This window comes from Canis lupus, chromosome 25 (genome assembly GCF_003254725.2).
Source record: "Canis lupus dingo isolate Sandy chromosome 25, ASM325472v2, whole genome shotgun sequence".
In the NCBI taxonomy this organism is placed as follows: domain Eukaryota; kingdom Metazoa; phylum Chordata; class Mammalia; order Carnivora; family Canidae; genus Canis; species Canis lupus.
Window position 1 is genome coordinate 49691042 of NC_064267.1, and position 20020 is coordinate 49711061.

At 59.2% G+C, this 20020-nt stretch overlaps 1 protein-coding gene and 1 long non-coding RNA gene across 8 annotated transcripts in view; one reads left to right on the top strand and one right to left on the bottom strand.

The window, feature by feature from the left end:
• The window catches only part of HDAC4 (histone deacetylase 4), a 273029-nt gene that overhangs the window by 195101 nt on the left and 57908 nt on the right, over nt 1-20020 (bottom strand). The window contains exon 1 of one of the 5 annotated variants that reach the window (XM_025463637.3): nt 6868-7026. The exons of the other annotated variants lie outside the window; for them this stretch is intronic. The gene's annotated coding sequence lies outside the window, so the exon portion shown is untranslated. Of the gene's footprint in view, nt 1-6867; nt 7027-20020 lie in introns of those variants that run through there. 5 annotated transcript variants of the gene reach the window in all.
• Nucleotides 6150-18837, top strand: LOC112669999 (uncharacterized). 3 transcript variants are annotated; one of them, XR_003142718.3, is made up of 3 exons: nt 14537-15111; nt 18312-18438; nt 18528-18837. It is a non-coding gene; the product is annotated as an uncharacterized LOC112669999 (long non-coding RNA). The 3 variants fall into 3 exon arrangements; XR_007405887.1 differs by lacking the exon at nt 14537-15111 and adding an exon at nt 6150-6490 and having other exon boundaries at nt 18312-18837; XR_007405886.1 differs by lacking the exon at nt 14537-15111 and having other exon boundaries at nt 17707-18438.

Consider the following 20020-nt stretch of genomic DNA (forward strand, 5'->3'; position numbering starts at 1 on the left):
CCTCCATCTGCCCTCAGAGTTACTCAGGTCTCTCGGGCAAGAGCGGCCCGCAGACCCAGAACGGCCAGGCGAGGCCCTCCACGCGGGCCCACGCTTCTGAATGCTGCTGGCCCCCGTCCACTCCCTCCTCCGTGACGCACACACGAGGAAGTTGCCATCCACGCTGCAGCGCCACCCGACGGCGGTGGCTGGGCAGATCGTCCCAACACGGTGTGTTTTGCCATCAGAGGACTGGCTGGGGTCGAAGAGATCACGCCTGAGACCGGGCTACCCAGCTTTTCCTTCTTAAAGGTAAAATAAATACATAAGAAGGCCTCCGCGTCCCTCACTACCATGTCATCCCCGCGTGGAGTCCGGGACAATTCTGCAGCCGTGGAAAGGGGGTTCGGGCAATCACTGACGCTGTGAGCCGACAGCTCACCGAAGTGACCGGCACACCCCGGTAGAGCCACAGCCGGGACCCCGCGGGGCTCACACCGTTAGAGGGCTCTGCTCTAGTTGGAGCACATTTTCTGCACAGGAGCGCGTGGACCCTTCAGGGGATCGGCAGGCGGTGGCCGAAGGAGCTGTCGGGAGGCCGCTTCCAGGGACCTCTGGGCGGCCCGCTTCCGAGTCAGGGCAAACACAGCGCCGGCAAATTCGCCCGTGGTCACGCGGGCCCAGGTCTAAAGCTGCCGAGCTGGGACGGGAGTGGGGAGTCGGGCCCCTGTGTGGAATCCAGGTCTGCGGGAAACTCGCGGAAGCCCTCAAGGCAACGCGCAGGCCTGCCCCGGCAGGACCAGGGAGAAGCGCTTCCTCGTGGGAGGGGCCTCCACGTGCTGCGTTAGCCCACGGCCCCGAACACCTCAACCAGTACCTCTTCCAGCTGCAGCGTGGAAGGAACCACAACGCCCAGCGACATTCGGCATCGCTGGCCGGCCCCCCAGGAAGACAGCACCCACCTCTTGGCCTGAGGGTAGCAGTGCCAGGTGGACGGGAGGTGTTTTAAACGAGCACCCGCTGTGGGCGAAGCTGTCGGTGGAAGAAGTCATCTGATAATTGCTCCCAAGAAAAGCAAGTCACCTCTCTCCCCTTCCCCAAAAGTGGCTCTCAGGTTGAATTCTTCCCATCAGAGTCCTTGCGGAGCGTGTGGGACACGAGGATTCGTATTCCCAAGAGGGGGCCCAAGAGACGGTCACCCCGCTGTCCTGAGCAGGGCCCGGGCCTCATGACCGGCCAGGGCAAGGGCAGGCACGAGGCGGCTGGAAGGACGGGGCTCCGGGAGGCCACCAGGACGTGACAACTAGAAATACCTGCTTCTTGCTTTACTTTTGTCTTCCTCTAGTACCTGGGTGAGCTTCTGCTTCCCCTGGTCGCCCAGACCTGGCGTCTAGACAAAGGGGGCCGGTTTCGTCCCTGGCTGTGTCCCCGCACCTCTGGGGGCGGGAGGAGACCTGCGCCCTGCAGGGAGGCGGCCGCTGGCCACAGGCACGGCCCAACTGCTCCCCCAGGGATCTGCTCACTGCAGTTGTTTGGCTTCGTTCTCCTCCTGAAACCCTCTGGTCATAACATTTTCAGTGCTTCTCTTTGACTCACAGTGGAGGAAACCAACCAACCAGTCAAGCTGCTGCCCCCATGGTCTGCTCGTCAAGTGACAACTTTAAGTCGCCCCTGAACGCCGTCCACGTCATTTGTAAAAACAGCTCATTGGTGAGCTGCGTCCTGCAGCAACCGGAGCCCCACTCCTCATTCTTAAAAAGAAGCTTTGGCAGCTGTGCTTTCTGCACAGACAGCGGGGTGCTGCGCTCACCCACAGCCCCTGGGGAGGCCCGGGCCCAGGACCCTTTGGTGGGGGCCTCTGGAACCCCCGCGATGCCCGAGGTCCCCTCCCTGGGGTCCCTGTCAGCGTTCAGCCTCGAGGTTCCCAGCTCCCGCCCCGTCGAGCACCGACTAAGGATGCCCCCCTCTGTGACCAGTGGCCCCCTCAGGCCCTCCGCGCCGCCCCCCTCCCCGGGTCCCCTGAGCTTGCAGCCCAGCTCCCACATCAGGGGCCTGCATCTCCACCCCAGCCTCCCCGCCGAGGCCTGCCGACCTCGGGTGCTCAACCCTCACACATCCATGAAACGAATGCCGCAAATGTGCAAGGCGGAGCCAGGAAGCCCTCGATCCACGAGGCCCTGGGTGGGCACGGACGGGCCTGCGCCTGGTGCAAGAGGGCTCACTACCTGCCTGAGGGTCGAGTGGGGTGCACCGTGCAGGCACCGGGCGGATGGTGAGGGAGGGACGCTAGGTGGTGGCACGGTGTTCCTCCGTTATTAGTAACGTGTAAAGCACACTCGCACGCCAGGCCCAGCCGAACTCCCGAGGCTTCGGGGAGTTACGGTGGAAGGCACATCACAGCGTACGTGAAAACGTCCTAAACGCTCAGTGTGTCAAAATAAATAGTTTAAGTCTGTTTAAACTTCTTGCTCCTTCAAAAGACGTGCTGTTTCAAAGGGAGATCCGGGCCTGAGGGAAAGTTCCGCACAGACGGCGATGTTGCCCTGTGCCGGCTCCGAAAACACCGTGGCCTTCCGCTAAGAGGCCCCGGGGGTCAGGAGCCCAGCCGCCCGGCTGTCCCCTCGCGCCTGCAGACGCTGCTCGTCCCTGTTTCCCAGCCTGTTCAGTGGGGATTAGGAATGACGCTGTACAAACGACGCCTATTTTCAAGTGGAAAAACAGGATTCTGCCTATGGTCTTCTAGAGCTAGCTAGGAGAGGGAGGGAGAGAGGGAGAGGGAGAGGGAGAGGGAAGAGGAGAGGGGAGAGGGGAGAGGGGAGGGGGAGAGGGGAGAGGGGAGAGGGGAGAGGGAGAGGGAGAGGGAGGGGGAGGGGAGGGAAGGGAGAGGGAAGGGAGAGGGGAAGGGAGGGAGAGGGAAGGGAGGGGAGGGGAGGGGAGGGGAGGGGAGGGGAAGGGAGGGAAGGGAAGGGAAGGGAGAGGGAAGGGAGGGAGAGGGAAGGGAGGGAGAGGGAAGGGAGGGAGAGGGAAGGGAGGAAGCAGGAAGGGAGAGGGAGGGGAGAGGGGAGGGAGAGGGAAAGGAAAGGGAAGTGAAGGGAAGGAAAATGATTTGGGGCCCAGGTCTTCACGGTGACACACAGGGCGGAGCCAAAGGCATCGGTGAGGTCCACACAGTCTGGACGGCACCCTTTCCTGGGTCACTCAGGGAGTCTAGCACTTTCTGGGTCCCCGAAGGCTCAGCGGGTGTTTCTCTAACCCAAGTATAGGTGAGAAATCAATTAGAATAGCACAAATAGAGCCACATTCATCTTACTTGTTTTAGGTCTATTTTGCGGTGCTCCCCAGCTAGAGGGACAGTGACCCAGCGGTAAGCTTTCACGCACGCTGGTGGCCCACGGGTTCCTCAACGAGGCGGCAGGTGTACCGGCAGCTGATGTGAGGAGTCTGTGTGGCAAGCCTCTATGCTCAGTGCATTCTCCGGACAGTGACAGGGACCCCGCTCACTCCCGCAGCTTTAAGAAGCCTGGTTCAGTGAGCGCTGGGGGTCTGCACCCCCTTTCCTGGGGAGCCCGGGTCTCCCTGAAGGCCGTGCCACGGGGGTCCTCCCCAGGCCCTAAAAGCTGATGGCAGGACAGCCCGCTCCTGCCCCGTCCTTTGTGGAAGCCACTCTGCGAGAGAGCACGGAAAGGGGCAAAGGGCTTGTTTTTTATTTATCCTTTTTTGTATTTTTGCATATATAATGCTATTTCTGCATGAATTGTTTTCAAAGAGAAAGCCAAAATAAGTTCTACAAGTTTCCAGATTTGTAGGCAGGATAAATAAGAACTCAGTTTGGTTTTCAATCATGCTCAAATTATTTGCATATGTGCAGCTTAGTTTCATTTAGTTACTAAATTCCAGCCATCCCTAGACTAATGGACCAATGAAACTTGCATTTCCAATTTAAATGTATTTATACACACACACACACACAGCGCACACGCCAGTTAATCTGCACAGACAAGTCCCTAACAAACACTTTTCCGAAGCCCCATTACCTAAACACATTTGGGAACACAGCTGTCGCTGCCCTCACAGGCCATGAATCTGAACGACATCCAGGATGACCAGGCAGGCAGCAAACACAGACAAGTATCGGGTTCCGGGCTTTCAGATGATAGAGGACTGTGCACTGCGGGTAAACGCGGAGGCGCGGTCATTTCCCCACAGAAGGAATTACCCTTGCTCCTCCAGACTGCCCGCAGGACAGAATCATCACACTCCAACAATCAGCGGAGGAGGGTTCAAGATCTCGGAGAACGCCCCCCTCAGCCTTGCTTCTGGAAAGTGATGATGGATCTGGGTTCACAGGTACCGGGCTCTTCCCCGGTAGTCCGTTCTCTGAAGAAATCCCCAATGTCTGCTGTTTTCCTGACACCTCCCATCTCTTCCTACACTTAGAAGGCAGGCAAGGCTCAGCCCCGCAGGACTCTCGCGGCCCGACGGTCGGATGCAGGCCGCTGACCCGAGGCCAAAGGTCAGTGATTGGGACCGAGGACAAGGAGGCCCTCGGAGTCACTGGCTGAGGCGGCGGACGCCTGCTCCCGGGCCAAGTGGTCCTGGGCGAACACCGGTCTGGGCCCCTCACGCAGACGGACCAGCAGTGCCCTGACCACACTCCGCCTCACTCCGCCTCACGGCCTCGGTCCCCACGCAAAAACAAGCACACGTAAGTAGGACAAGATGCTCTTCATTTAAAACAAGCCATCGGACATCTGCTCAACGACAGGGCTGGCCTCCCGGGGCAGGGTCCCCAGCACAGCCCGCCAGAGGGCAGGACCTAGGCCCTCAAGCACGGACACTGCCTGGCCCCAGCACCCACCTGATTTGCACGGTGACCGGGGGATACGGTGTGGGGACGGTAAGAGCAAACGCAGGACCCCCACCCCGGGGTACCCCAGACACTGGCCGCTGACCCTCATCTTGTTTCCCACCCAGCCCCACACCATGCAGGGACTATTCAAAGAGAACCTTCTGGAAAGTGCTTCTGAGATGCATGGGGCGTTTGGGGGTGCACGAGGAGGGCCTGAACCCCGTGCCGCCTCCTGCTCCGCCGCCCTAGGGAGCTATGCACCCCCGCCCGGCAGGACAGGGAGCCGCAGGGCCCACGGGAGCAGTACCGGCTGTGCTCCTCAAGCTCATCTTCTGGCCTCACACCCTCCAGGGGCCGCGCTGCCAGCAAGATCCTTCTCAGGCCGTGTCCATGCATGCTTTGCCTTCTTATGGCATCAGGTGCCCGGAAGGGTCTGGAAACCTGACACGAGGGAGGACAAGAGCCCTGGGCACACAGCCTGGTACCCGGAGTGGGCTCCGTGCCCCAGCAGCCGTCTGTGCGGGTGGGGTCCGAGCCCGAGACCCTTAGACAAACATGGGCTGTTTGTAGAACCACGAAGAAGGGGTTATATCTAGAAACAAAGCACCTCAGAGCGTGAGACGAGACGTGACTGCAGCCTCCCTGTGATGCCCCACGGCCCCTGCTGGGACCTGGTGGGACGTAAAGGCTGGCAGCCGGACCAGCCAGAGGCCCTGGGGCTCTGCATGGTGCCATCAGCCCCGCACTTGCCTGGAAAACGGGGGCCCCCTGCGTCACCAGCTCTCACGGCCCACCGTGGATCCTAAACACGGCTTTCTAAATGGTCAAAGGACAACTCCTGTTTGAGAAAATGATTTTAGGAAAAGTTCTACTTACTTGGATAATTTTCTGACAACCATGCTTAGTCTTCCAAATGCCACTGGGTGGGTTTTTTTTTTTTCAAGTTCTCATTTTGGACAATCATAACAGAATAAAGCTACTGGAGTGTTTTACATTTTCTCCTAGGACCAGGGGTTTAGGAACGGCACACAATCTCACTGTCAGGGTGAGGGTCTGCCCCGGCCTCTGACGTTCCCGCACAAACTGAAGACCGAGGCCCAGGAGCATCAGGCGGCGAAGGCCCCGCGTCCCCCCCGGAAGAGAAGGCCACAGCCAAGAGCTGGAAAGAGCCAGAGACGTCCTGTCTCCTAAGGCCCTGCCCCACTGACCCCGGGCACAGCATCCACCCTCCCTGGGCTATTTCCTCACAGTGAAATGGGGTCATAAGAGCACCTACTTTCATAGGTGTGCTTTAAGGATTACGTAGGAGATTTCACTCACACGCTTAGCACTGGCCTAGCATCCAGGGAGCACTCCACGAATACCGGCCATCGTTTCAGAGATGAGAAAGTGAGAACCCAGCGGGAAGGTTCACGCTGGGGACTAGAAGGAAACACAGACCTGGCTCTGCCTCCCTGAGCTGGGTCCCTGGAACCCAGGATGTCGGGATGACCCTCAGCACAGCCGTTCCTAACAAGAACTTAATTCCGCGAGGCTTTAAAGCAACCCAGCGGTGACAGACGCTAGCCAAGATTCCTAGGTTTTGTTTCCAGAGGATCTTCTTAGCAAAGTGCCGAACCTACAGATCTCTCTGGAAGATCAGCCTACGAATGGAAAATAATGGTAAAGGAGGTATTTTCGGTTTTTAGACAAAAGTGAAACATGCACCCACCATCCTGACGGCTGTCGCTGCCCGAGAGGGAGGCACTCTGTGTCAGGGCAAAGACCGGGGCTCGTGGCACCCGGGCAGAGAGCGCAGGTGACGGGGCCTCCCGCATCCCAAGAGAGGTCGGCGGCGCCCCGCGCTGGGCACAGGGGCTGGCGGGGGGTCCCGGTGCCCACGGCGCTATCTGCGGGCGGCACACGCGCCCCGGCCACTTGCCTGGTGCACCGCGGACCCCCTTACACCCCACACACAGAGCACGGAGGCCGGGGAGGAGGCGGCAGACGGACCCCGGCTAGCAGGTCACTAGGCCACGCACAGCCACCTCCGCACTTACGTAACAGGGCGCGGAAAATCCCGTGCAGTTTCTCAGGAGAGCGGATGGCACTGGATCGGGGCCTCAGTCAGCCAAGGCTTCGGTTGGGTCCAGGCGCCCCCCCCGGAGCCCGTCGTCCCGGGGCCGTGGGCCTGGAACGGAGGAGAGTGGAGCCGGGCCCTGCCGGCGCCCACTGATGAGGACTGCGTGGCCCCGCCCCGACATCTGGTTTCTATTTCATCCCCGTGTTGTCACATTACATAACAAGCAGATGCTGCGCGGGGTCACCGCAGCCTCAAGGCTCCCGACTCCCAGGGAATGGCCGGGCCGCGGGCTCGGGGGCGGCGACAGGCCCGGGGGCAGCGGCGCTTGACCGGGGCGCTCACAGCGAACGCCCCCGCGGCGAGACCCGGACGCCGACTGCTCCGCCTCGGACCCCCGCTCAGCTCCGCTCCCAACTCCGTCTTCCCGCTCCACGTGCAGCTGCGAGGAAGGCGGGCGCTCTCTGCGGCCCGGGGTCGGCCTCCCAGACCTCAGCCCCGGGGAGGTAGAGGACGGAGGCTCCGGAGGGTCCCCGCGAGAGAGCGCCCGGAGCCCCAGCAGCGAGGGTGGAGCGGGGCCCCCGGGCGGAGACGCACGTCAGGCACGCGGAGGGACGGCCTCAGAGCAAGGGTGCCAGGGCTCCGGAGCCCCCCGGGGATGCTATGCTCCCGCACCCCCTCCGCGAGCTTGGAAAGCAGCAGCGGTTCTTATTAAGGAAACGCACCACGTGCACCACGCGCACCACGTGCACCACGCGCACCCCGACGGCCGAGGCTGTGACGCTGGCAGGCGAGGGAGGCGCCCCTCTCAGGAGCCTGCTCCACAGCGGCCCCCCAGGGCTGCCATCTGCCATCTGAACCCACCCGAGCCGACAGGCGGGCCAGCGTCAAGTACAAGGGTGCGAGGGGCACAGGGTTTCCCACAGTCGCCTGGAGTAGCCCAGTCAGCTTTGGGCAAGAAGGAGGAGTCCCCACGGCAGAGGCCCCCACCTGGCGGTCGGGCATCTAGGGGGCTTCGCGCGGGGCAGACATCTAACCACCAAGCCGCAGGGAGTCTCCTCGGCTGAGTGGTCTGGGCAACCACCCGCCTCCAGGTGAACCACCCTGCACAAGCTCTAACCACCAAGCCGCAGAACCGTCCTCGGCTGAGCGGCCCAGGGCGATCACTGGCCTCCTGGTAAACCATTCTGCACACGGGGAAGTGAGAATTTAAAATTTTCTCTTATGAATACACAGACGCGGCTGAGGCTGATCTGACTGGCGAGAACTGCAGTGGGCCCCTGCCCCGGCGGTCTGGACCGCCCAGCCGTGGGCAGAAGCCCCCAGCACTACCCCGTGTCTGCCATCTGGCCCGGGCCTGGTCCAGCGCCCCGCAGGGAGCAGCGCGCAAACTTGGAAGGACGGCAGTGGCGTCCAACGGACTTCAGATCCTGCCCTCCTCGCTGCACCAGGGGCAGCAGACACCTGCTGGGGGAGAGCTATTTCAAGCGCGACACTTAACTGGCAAGCGGCACAGTCCAGCCCCAAGGGCGTGCAATGTCACGGAGGACCCGAGGCTGCTGCCGCGGGAAGGCCTGGCAACGCTAAGGCATGTTCCTTGAGCCCCGGAGGAAAACAGGCTCAGAACTTCAGGAAGAAAAAAACAGCACAGGACAGCGGACAGCACCCACCCCCTGCCAGGCAGGGCCGACTCTGCCTCCCACCGCACCCCCAGTTTGGAAAGGCACTGCCTCCAAAGGGGAGAAGCAAACAGGGGCCCCAGGCAAAAAGCAGGGCCTTAGCCCCTGATGTCACGGAGCAGACCAGACCTTGCACACGAGCGTCAGGAGTGCAGAGCAGGGATCCCTGGGTGGCGCAGAGGTTTAGCGCCTGCCTTTGGCCCAGGGCGTGATCCTGGAGACCCGGGATCGAATCCCACGTCAGGCTCCCGGTGCATGGAGCCTGCTCCTCCCTCTGCCTGTGTCTCTGCCTCTCTCTCTCTCTCTGTGACTATCATAAATAAATAAAAATTTAAAAAAAAAAAAAAAAAGGAGTGCAGAGCAGAGCAGAGGCTGCAGAGGACATCCTGGAGGCCTACGTGGTGACGGCCACACCCCCGGCTACCTGGGAGGGTCTCCTGGAGGAAGCCCTGGGAATACGTTGTTGTTTTCCTAACCTGGGGGCGAGGGGGGTGGGGGTCCCACCTAGCGCACAGCGGGGCTGTCTCTCTTGTGACATGGATCTGGTTACACAGGGTCAAAGGGAACAGAGAAGAGCCCATTCACGCCAGCAAGGGAGGCCAGGCCTGGGTCACTGTGCGCAAAGCGGAAGCCCCTGAAACACGCCTTTCCCCAAAACAGACACATGGGCAAACTGCTTTGATGGGACCCCTGAATCACTGCTGCCCTGCTGCAGGGGAGCCATGTCCAAAGCCACTGCCGGGCCATGGCCGCTGGACAGTCAAGAACACCCTGCCTTTAACCTGCCTGCGCCGCGTTCCTGGGCCAACGTGCTGCCATACGCTAAGAAAGGCCTACGAGCGAGCACTCAGTGGGTACCAGAGCTGTCGGACACAGGGAGGTCTTTTCAACCACCTCCCACTTCACTCAAAACTAAAGCCACAGTGTGGGAGCAATGATGGGCCAGAGCAGCACAGCCTGCTTCCCATCCGGCCCCCCCTCCCAGGCTCCCCACCTGCCTCTGCTTCCCCTTCTGTCCTGCGGGGGCCCCTTCCTGCTGAGCAGACAAGGCAGGGTCTGCATGTTAGCAGGTGCCATGGCCAGAGACATGCTCCTCCCCTCCACTGTCGCCTACTTCAGGTTCAGATCCGTCATCTGATTCAGTAAAGTCTGGGCTCCTCTGGTCGCCAAGGATGAAGGCCATACCTGTACCTGCGTGAGCAGTAATGAAGATTGGGCGGAAAGCCCCTGGGGCAGCTCCCAGAAACCAGAGAAACCCTGGCCCTCTCAAGAAAGTAGGGTGCCAGGCAGCCCCGGAGCCTCGGGGACCAGTGCCACCGACGGTCCAAGGTCGTGGACTGCACCCCGCCGGCCTGCCCACCTCTCTCTTCCCGTTTGGTGCTGCAAACTGAACACAGCAGCTCCCAGGCCCATGTCCCCCGTTCAGCCACCAGACACCAAGGGGCCTCCTGCCCCAGCTCCAATCTGAAAGACTCCCAGAGAAGGGCGCTGCCGCTGGTATTCCCACCTAAGACCACACTTTCCTTGGGGTTGGGGGCTACACTGCCTATAAAAATAGAGGGAAAAAAATTTTTTTTTTTAGTAACTTAGAGAAGCAACCAGTACCCACTAGAGGCTGTGCAGCCGCCAAGCCTGCCTTGAGAACACGAGACAGGGTGCTGGCCTGAGCCCGCGGGCCAGGTCCCCAGGAAAAGCTGCCATGGCCACTCCGGGGGCTGAGCCTGAGCAGGGCCGCCTGGCAGGGCCCGGGAACTCAGGACAAAGGCGACAATCACTGGTATTCCCCTCCGTTTTTCCTTAAACAGCCACTAAGGGAATGAGTCCGTCAGGTCCCGTTACAAACCAATCCCATAATCCTCTCTGCATCCGATGCCAATGGTGTTTGCCTACATGTACGGAGGAGCTCACAGGCATGGGATGGCTGCCTGGCCCATCGTGCTTTCTGCCAGGACGAGCAGCCTTCGTTCTATCTCACAAAGAAGAAAACGAAGCTCCCAGAGTGTCCCAGCGCCTGGCCCCACCGGGGCTCCCTGCGCTCCTTAGCGGCGGATGCCCATCCTCGCGCTCAGCAGCCTTCACGGCACGTGAGCAGACGACCGGAGTCATCGGCACACTTGTTCTGCTCCATGTCGCAACGTTCGGCCCTGGCAAAGCAGCCAGCCGGGCCGGTGCGGACTGTTGTGCCACATGCCACACAAATAGCAGGATGAAGCACCCTTAAGCCAGCGTCAGCTGTCTCCATCCACCGACACACAACACCGAGCATCTCGTTCTGCGCGTCCGGGAAGTGGAGGAGCCCGAGTGCTGCCAGCAGGTTGGAAATGACAGATTCGAGAAATGAGAGGACGCCGAATACCGAGGACTCTGTTGGAAGGAAGCCCCGCGCCGTGCGGCCAGGGATGGGCTCCGGGACCCTCTGCCAGGTGAGGGGCAGGGGGCAGCGTGGGGGCAGCGCGGCCCCTCCCCAGTCACACACGGCCACAGAAGCACTACTAGTTCATGTTTCTGTTTTAAACATTAAATGTGTATTTTAAGCTGCATTTCACACGCAGTTCCCATGCTCGGCTCTAACAACTCCACAGCAGCTTGTCCCCAGGGTGACGCAGCAGGGGGACCTGCGGGCAAGGCCCACCCGATCCCAAGACCCCTCCCGGGGCTAAGGAGCTCAGGAAGGATTACTTGACATGCTCCCCAAGAGCAGAGATCCCGCGGTCCCCTCTGGCAGTAACATCATGTGCTGGGAGAGAGAATACTGCTCAACAGAAGTCTCCACGAAAAACCCAAAGTCACAAAAATCACAACCAGACAGTCTCAGTTTAGACCTGAGGGATCCCAATAGGAGGGTAAAGTCATCATCATCAGTCAATGGAAAGGCACCGGACGCAATGCGTGCTCACTCCTGGACCTCCAAGGGCGGGGACGGGTCACCACCCTGGGCTGGGCAGTGGCCTGGGGGGCGGCAGGGACGCTGCCCACCTAAGCCACCGCAGTGCCCTCACCATGCCCTCTGCCCTGTGCTCCAGGTCCACGAGGGCCAACGAGAGACGCCACCATCCCTGCCCCACAGCCAGTGAGGAGCCACGCGAGCCCCACTCCCGACGGCGCATAACCTGCGAGGAACACGGCCCCGCGCGAGCACCTCCACCTGCGGCCGCCGAGGGGTCAGTGTGCAGGTGCACACACACGGGCACACACGTGCGCACACACACGGGCACACACAATTTTACATCCTCCCCTTCCTTCCTCCGTTATTTGAAAGAAGGCCAAGGCCAGATAATAAAAAGTCTTCCCTATCGTCCTCCATTCTAAAGCAAACACTCGACTGTTATTTACAGTTTTGTTCAGAAAAATGAACCACTGCACTGCTACAGAGGAAGCCAAATTCAGGCTTTTCCTTGCGTGTCCAACTAAATTAAAACTCTCATATCTGCCTTCCATAAAAATGAGCACAGTCGCTGGAACAAGAACCTCGGCGCTGTTGCCAGCACGGCCCAGGGAAGTGCCACTCATCTCTGCAACCGTCCTTCGGGGAGCTCACCCGGCACCCGGCAGCCCAGCACAGACGACGGGAATCTGTGGCCTGCCTGTCCACGCTGGCCCCACGGACGCGGCCTGGCAAAATGGACAGAGAGCTTCGGCAGAAAGCAGGGCCCCCGGTCCGAGGCCCAGGGCCGGCACGGGCAGGTGGCCTGAGGCAAAGCGCCCTCCTTTCGGGCCTCGTCTACACGATGAAGTCTCCTGGTCCTGCCAGGACAGGTGCAATCACGGCTGGCAAGTGTCTCTGCACCTCTGTCCTCGCACTGGCCAGGGCACGCGTTCCTGGTCAGTGGGGCTGCGGGGCAAGGAGCCGAGGAGGGCACATCCCGGGAAGACAACTCGGGTGGCCTCGCCCAGCACATGCCGGGTGCCCACGGGCTGAGGCAGAAGCCGGTGTACGAAGCTCCCTCGCCAGGCCCAACCGCTGTGCGTGGGCCCGGGAAGGCGAGGGGAGGGAGGCCGGACACACCGCAGGCTCCTCGCCCGCTCCCCGGCTCCTCCTCCGACCGGCACCCAGGGGTGCTCGGCAGCACGGTCTGGCTTCTGCTCGCACTCATGTCATAGTTTTAAATATACTCTTAATAGGCAGTACCAGCAGTCCTCGACGGGACCAGCGACACAGGACCGGCAGGGAGTCACCTCAGCAGTGTGGAAGCGAGGGCTCAGAGCAGAGCCCGAGAGCCGGCCATGCTCCGGGAGCGTCCTCTGGAGGCCGAAGGACGGGCATAGACCCCGGCCCGCTCTTCACATCGGGCAGCGCGGTCAGGAACCATCGAGGTCTTCCTCGTCACTTAGCAGATGTGACTGGGCAGGCCTCCGCATCCCCAGGCCAGCCGCCTGACGTCATGGGAGACAAGGTTCGCTCCTCGTGAAAATAAGCGTCCTCAGAAGAAAGCCGAGCGGCCCAGAGAAGCCTGTGAGTCTGGCAACGTGGCGTCAAGTGTTTAGATCCTTCTCCAAGCACAGCCGAGCTGGCACGGGAGTGAGGAACCCTCGGCGGGCAGGACCTCACCCCATCCTGAGGCTGCCACCTGACTCGGGCCCCCGCTAAAGACCAGGAGACCAAGCCGGGGGCTGAGCAGGAGGGGACGGGGCCATGGACCCCCAGGGAGGCTGGGAAACCTCCCTGCGAAGGGACACACCCAGGAGCCCTGACACCGTGGGGAGGGCAAATCAAGAGACATGACTACCCCAGGGTCCACGACACAGACCCCTGGCAGGGCTTTGGGGGAGAATCCGACAACCTCCGACACCTGACACAGACACTGGGGCAGATGCATCTGGAAGTGCATCCCAGGTGACGCTGCCCAGGCCTGCGCCGCTCCGCACCAGGCAGACACAGACACACATCGCCCCTGGATGGGTGTGTTCCCAACCCCCAAGAACGTCGGTACAACAGTATGAGGCATAAAGTCACAATCTAAAATCAAACGCAGGGGAATGGCCCAGGGAGTGGAGGTCAGGCCAGGGCAGACTCCAATTACAGGAAAATCTGATCTGACCACAAACTGCATCTCAACACCAGGCGTGAAGAAACAAACAGGGTCATCCAGGGAGCGAGTGGCTGTCGGGGACTGTCACTCAGCAGCTGCGCAGCCCCGGATCCCGTAACCTCTCTCTGCCGCGGTCTCCACCTGCCAGAGGGGCCGTAAGAGCCCGAAGCTCCGCCGGAGGGGCGCGCAGGGGGAGACTGAGACTGCGTGCCACCTGTCCTCACTAACATCAAAAACGGTCAGGCACGTCGGAAAATGACCCAAATACAGCTTGTAAGGAAAAAACGGTTAATGATTAAAATTAAAAACTAAATGAGTAAGTTGAGTAATCCATCGGCTACGGCTGGAGAGAAAACTGGAGAACCGTAAAATAGTGCGGAGGAGATAACCAGGAGGGGGACACAAAGACACGAGGGAGAGGTACACGCGGCTGGGGGCCGCAGGGCAGGGGGAGGCACACTGACCCGCGCCAGCCCGAGGGCCGCGACGGGACAGACGTGCACCAGGTGTGGGAGGGCCACTGACGCTTCCAGCCGGACCGTAAAACAGCCCGGGAGCCACCGTGCTTGAGGCAGCGGAGGACGGACACACAGACAGGCAGACCGGCCAGCGCGGCACAGGTGGCGTCTGGACCGCTCGCTGTTTAACCGATGGTGCTGGGCCCCCTGGGGAGCCACTGGAAAGAGATACAACTAGGTCCACACCTCACACGCACGCGCGTATAAATGCCTCTCGGACCAGGGACCTGCCGTAAAAAGTGAACTAACACAAGCCCCAGAACAAGACGTGGGGGTTCCTCCTATGCAGGGAACAGAGGAAAGCTTTCCCATTGCAACTCAAGAGCCAGAAGCAGAGAAGAAGGGGAAGGGGAAGGGGAGGAGGAAGGGAGGGGGAGGGAGAGGGAGAGGGAGAAATTGGTAAACGTGAACCGTGCCGGGGTGGGGTCGGGGGCGTGCTTTTACATGGCAAAGGAGCACTACAAAGATTTCAAAATCCAGTGGACAGATTAGGGGAAAGTATTTGCAATCTACCTCCCAGATAAAGTCTAAAATTCCTCATGTATTAAAAGTGCTTAAAAATTGTGGGAACGATGACCAGAATCCAGATAGAAAAACAGGCCAAAGGCGTCGGGAGAGAAAGAGGCCTTCACACGGACATTCCGTTCCTTATCTGTCAGATTGGCAAGAAGTAACACCCTTTGCTCTGCAAACCGCGTGGGAAGAGGCGCAGCGGGCGGGGGCACGGGACCGCAAACCGGCGCAGGCTTCCTACGGGCACGTTGTGCAAAATCGAACCCAAGGATGCGTCTGCTCATCTTCCGTAGACATCCGCCCGCAGGGGCAGCCTGGGGGTGCAGGTCCAGCGGAGGCAGCACGTGCGCACACGCTCGTTCCCGGGCAGTGCAGGCGGGGGCTCCGTGGGGGGGGCGGCAGGGCTCCGGGGCCGCTCCGGTGTGCGACAGCGCGTGCAAGAGCGCTACCTGTGATGCTCCTCGGGTGCAACACGGAATCCAAAGTAACATACGTGTGTTTGCTCTTCTCTCCTTCAGGGCGGAGCTGGGGGCAGGCGGCCCCGGGGGAAGCCGGGCCACGCGGGGGCCCCACGCCTCTCGGTCCCATTTCTCACCCACCACTGGCTGCAGGGACGGCACGGCACTCCCGTCTCACACACTCAGAAAGTGAAAATAAATAAAATAAAAAGGTATGAAGAGAGGGAAAAACTGAAATGCAAACAAACAAATGAACCAAACCACATCTGAAGTGAGTAACACAACCGCGGAGGCCAGGACGGGGCGCGACGAGCGACCCACGCAGCTCGGAGACGCAGGGCTCGGGCCGTATTTCACGGCACCCGCTGAACAAACACCCAACTCGGTGAGCGCCTTGCTCTCCCCTGGAGGCACAGATTGAGGAATTCTTTCGGAGCCTATTCTGGGATTAAATCAGCAAGTACCGAGATTAGGGAAACAGGGAGGGAGGGTTCTCACTGTGGGAGGAGGGGTGACACTACGGGAAAGAGGGGGTCACCGGGCCTTGTGGAGCCACACAAGGTAGAGGTAGAAGTGGTGGCCTTGGCTCTGCAGGTCACGGGACCCACCTGGGGGGAGAGTGTGCGTGGGCTCCATGGGTCATGGGGACCCACATGGGTGGGAGGGTATGTGTGTGTGCGTGGGCTCTGCGGGTCACAGGGACCTACCTGGGGAGAGGGTGTGCGTGGGCTCTGCGGGTCACGGGGACCCACCTGGGGAGAGGGTGTGCATGTGCGTGGGCTCTGCGGGTCACGGGGACCCACCTGGGTGGGAGGCCGTGCATGGGTGTCCCTGCACGCGTGTCCACCTGCCAGCGTGGCCTGCTCACAGCCAGGGACAAGGTCGGCACAGCCTGCGGGCAGAGCTGGCTTTCCAAATGCTGGTCCTGAGAACAGAACTTGACAAAGACCCAGGGGAGGGCAGGGAAGGCCCACGGGAGGCCCAACTACCGTCCTGCATCGCGGAGAGCAGTGCGGGGCGCCAGTGCGCGGGGACCCGCGGGAGGGGCCGGCATGAAGGGGCCGCCATCGGGCAAGCTTGGACCCTGTGGGCACCAGAACAAATCATGTTAAGGAAGAATCAACCTGGCTAATAAAATAAGAATCCATGGCTCCAAACTACTTTAGATAAATAAACAGATAAGAAATAAATGAAGAAGAGAGGGAAGTTCTCAGTAGGAGAAAGCCAACCGCTGCACATGGTGACAACTCGGCCACCGTCGCCACCACACCCGTGGCTGCTGAACCCGGGGCCACCGCCGTCACCCAGGGTGCTGAAGCCAGAGGTCAGGGCTTGGGGAGCAACACGGCATCTGCACCTCCCACAGCATCTGCCACAAGATTCTTATCGACGAAAAAGGAAAGGCTGACTCTCCAGGGAAGCCCGGCAGCAGCACCTTACCCCAGTGGTCGGGTCAGCACCCCCAGGAACGGGACGCCGGCCACCTGGAACCCGGCACAGGACGCGCAGAGAACAGAGCATCGCTGTGGTGGCTCCAGCCCTGGGGGCGTCACCGCACTCCGATCATGGACACTGCAACATCCCATGCTCGCTACAGCACGGCTGTCTGCATCTTCCAGAAGGTTCATGTCACGAAACATACAGAAGACCAAGAGGCTGGTCCGGAGGAGCCGAGGGGCCAAGGTTTTCTCCAGATGTAAGGCTTTATGAGGACAGCTGGCAAAATCGGATGAAAGCCTAGGATTTTATGACGCTGCTGCATCGTTGGTGGTTTTCTGAGTCTGATCACCGCACCGCAGAGCTGCTGAGAGGCCGTCCTTGTTTCGGGGTCATACGTACTGGACGACATGGGGCAGAGAGCACCCAGACCAACTTCCAAACGGTTCCCAAAAAAGTTATCTGTATAAATAAACATCTATAGCAAATCTTTGCACTATTCCTGTAACTTTCCCGTAAGTCCGAGATCACAGCACAAGTGGAAGTGAAGAGGAAAACCAGGAAGGGAAAGGATCGGCCGTGCACACGCTGAGCGGAGTACACGCCGGAGCAGCTGCGTGGGACACACCGGCACGGCCACGCAGAGCCCACGCCGCTCGCCCCGACCCTGAGCCCCCTCCCCGCTGGGGCAGGGCGAGGCGGCCCGAGGACGCACGCGGGATGCTCACCCGGCACGTGTGACGGCGGCTGCAAACAAGCTTCCACGGGAAAATGAACTCACTGTGAACGTTCAGAACGCGGATTATTGAGAACAGTCATCAACAGCTACACGCACACGGAGGAGCCCAACACACGGGATGCCCTCCTCCATGTGTGGTCCACGACCTCGCAAAACTAGAATCGTAGTGCGAGGAACGCGTTCGCGTGTAGGTTTTAAAGGCTGGGGAAGGATGAGTGAGCACGTCACGGCTCTGAGCACACCTGCCTCTGGGGGCCGCGGGGACCCTGTGCCCCCTCTACTCTCCTTCCTGAAAGGGGGCCCACAGGGCCTAATGGTGACGGGGTAAAACTCTTCAGGATCACAGTGAAAATTAACTGTGCGGGGAAACATCCAAAGAGAATGACAAAGTGGCTACGACAATGGCCGCTCACCACAAATACTGATCGTGGGCAGAGCAGCCTCTGCCGGCGACACGGCCGGGTCCCCACGTGCGCAGAAGGAAGTGGAGTCGTCGGCGACGCTTCTGTCATTGCACGTCTGGAGGTTCCTATCACCAAAACCATCTACCAGTTTTGGGCTTTTCTGATAATTAGTGGCAAATATGAAACAGGTGGATTGTCGTCAGGGAGTCCTTTCGGCCTGAGTGAACCTATTTTGGCTTTGCACACCCTACGGACACGGCCCGCATGGCAAGCGACACCCGGGGAGGTGCCAGGTCCCCTGTCCACGTGAGCACGAGGCCTCCAGGGCTTCCCAGCCGTGGAAAGCTGACTTCCACTTTCTCTAATCTCTAACCTATTCAGAAAAAACTATATACTTCCTCCCATTTGGGGGATTTTTTAAAATTATGAACATTGGAGGACTTATTACTCTGGTATTCTTCCCAAGCATTCTCCTGTACCCACGTGAACTCTGTAGTTTCCCTGCAGTGACATCTGCGCCATAACCCTCGGTGTCAGCCATATACTGCGGTCTCGCCTTCCTCCCCCGCCGTTCTGCACAGGGCCTACAGACCCGTTCAGAAGTAAAAATTACTTATAACCTTGGTTTTCTTGTTGTTTCCAACAGGTTCTAGAATTAGGGCACTTCCATCACATAAAAAAGGGTGACGCTTGCAGAAGCTCAGAAGCCATCTCCAAGAGAGCCGACACGGGGTGAACTTTGAGAAGATACAGAGGGGTCCCTTAGGGAGCAGGTAATTCTAGGAAACATTCAGCTGGGACCAACAAGTCCCAGGTTCATACTAGTTTCTCTTACTGACAACCGGCTCATGTTGCTTCTTAGCAGGGAAAGGATGCTGCTCCTCTGCGTCGGGTGTAGACGTCGGATACGCCGCGTGCTCTGGCGCACGGCTGACAGCGGCCAGCTGACCGCGGCTAAGCGCTGAGACCCTTCCTTCTGGGTGACCTCCTTCTAGGTCACTCCCCATCCTAGTGGTGCGGAGGCCCACCTGTGTGCACTGTGCACAGGTCCCTCCCGGCTGATGGCGCTGCGGGCCCCAGGACCCCTTCATCTGGGCGTGCGCGGTGCAGGGCGGCAACAGTGTGGGCGCCTTTGTGGCAAAAATAAAAGTGTTCATTTATCGAGAAAGTTTCTACCTCAACTTCCTATTGGATGTGTTTTCTTCTTTGCTCTTAGACCTCTCTTGGCTCTTCTATTTGTTTGCTTTACTACTCGGCACTTCTAACGCTGTCATCATTTATTCTCCGAGTGACCGTGTTTATTGGGCAGTTTGGGTTCAGAAGAAGCATTTGAAAGAGCCACATTTACTACGGTCTTTCCTGAAGTCTGCCTTTGTGCAAATTGACAAACATTAAAGGAGAACAAAAATCCTAGTAAATTCCTTCATCATCAGCTACATATGTATTTGTGTAATAAACCTTAACAATATATAACTAAATGTAAGATAAATAATACGGGGGGGGGGGGGGATCCCTGGGTGGTGCAGCGGTTTGGCGCCTGCCTTTGGCCCAGGGCGCGATCCTGGAGTCCCGGAATCGAGTCCCCCGTCAGGCTCCCGGCATGGAGCCTGCTTCTCCCTCCTCCTGTGTCTCTGTCTCTCTCTCTCTCTCTCACTATGTCTATCATAAAATAAATAAATAAATCTTTAAAAAAAAAAAGAAGATCAATAATACAGGGATATAGAACAATCACTTTGAATAGCTGTAACTCCTGCCCAGCGGTGCTCATGGGCCCGAGGCGGGGTGATTGCATCTGTCGTCCCTGAGGCCCACCTGAGCACCAGGTGGGACCACAGAGAGGCCCAGACCTCTAGGTCCGGAGCACCGCCCCACACAGGTGCACACCCCCCCATACACACCCACACAGGAGCAACACTTGCCCTTGCCAGCACACTGCTCCTCCTCGCCTCCTCAGGCCTCAGGGTCAGAACACCAAGGACAAAGTAATTTTAAGTGCTTTTAAAAAATATAAGCCGATCAACACCAGCTGGCTTAGAACAGCAGTTCTCATAGTTTTTAGGCTCAGAGCCCCTCCATCCTCTTTAAAACTATGAGCACCCAAAGGGCTTGTTTATGTGGCTATACATATCGATATTTGCCACATTACAAGTTAAAACCGAGATTTTTTTTCAACGTTCATTTAATTCATTTGAAAATGACCATGTCACTGAATGTTAATGGAAATTATATATTTTTATGAAAAAAATAGGTGTCTTTTCCAAAACACAAAACAAGTAGTGAGCAGAGTGGCATGGTTTGCAAGTCTCTGTGGGATCTGGCTTGGGGGAAGTCAGCGGGACTGTCACATGGGCTTGG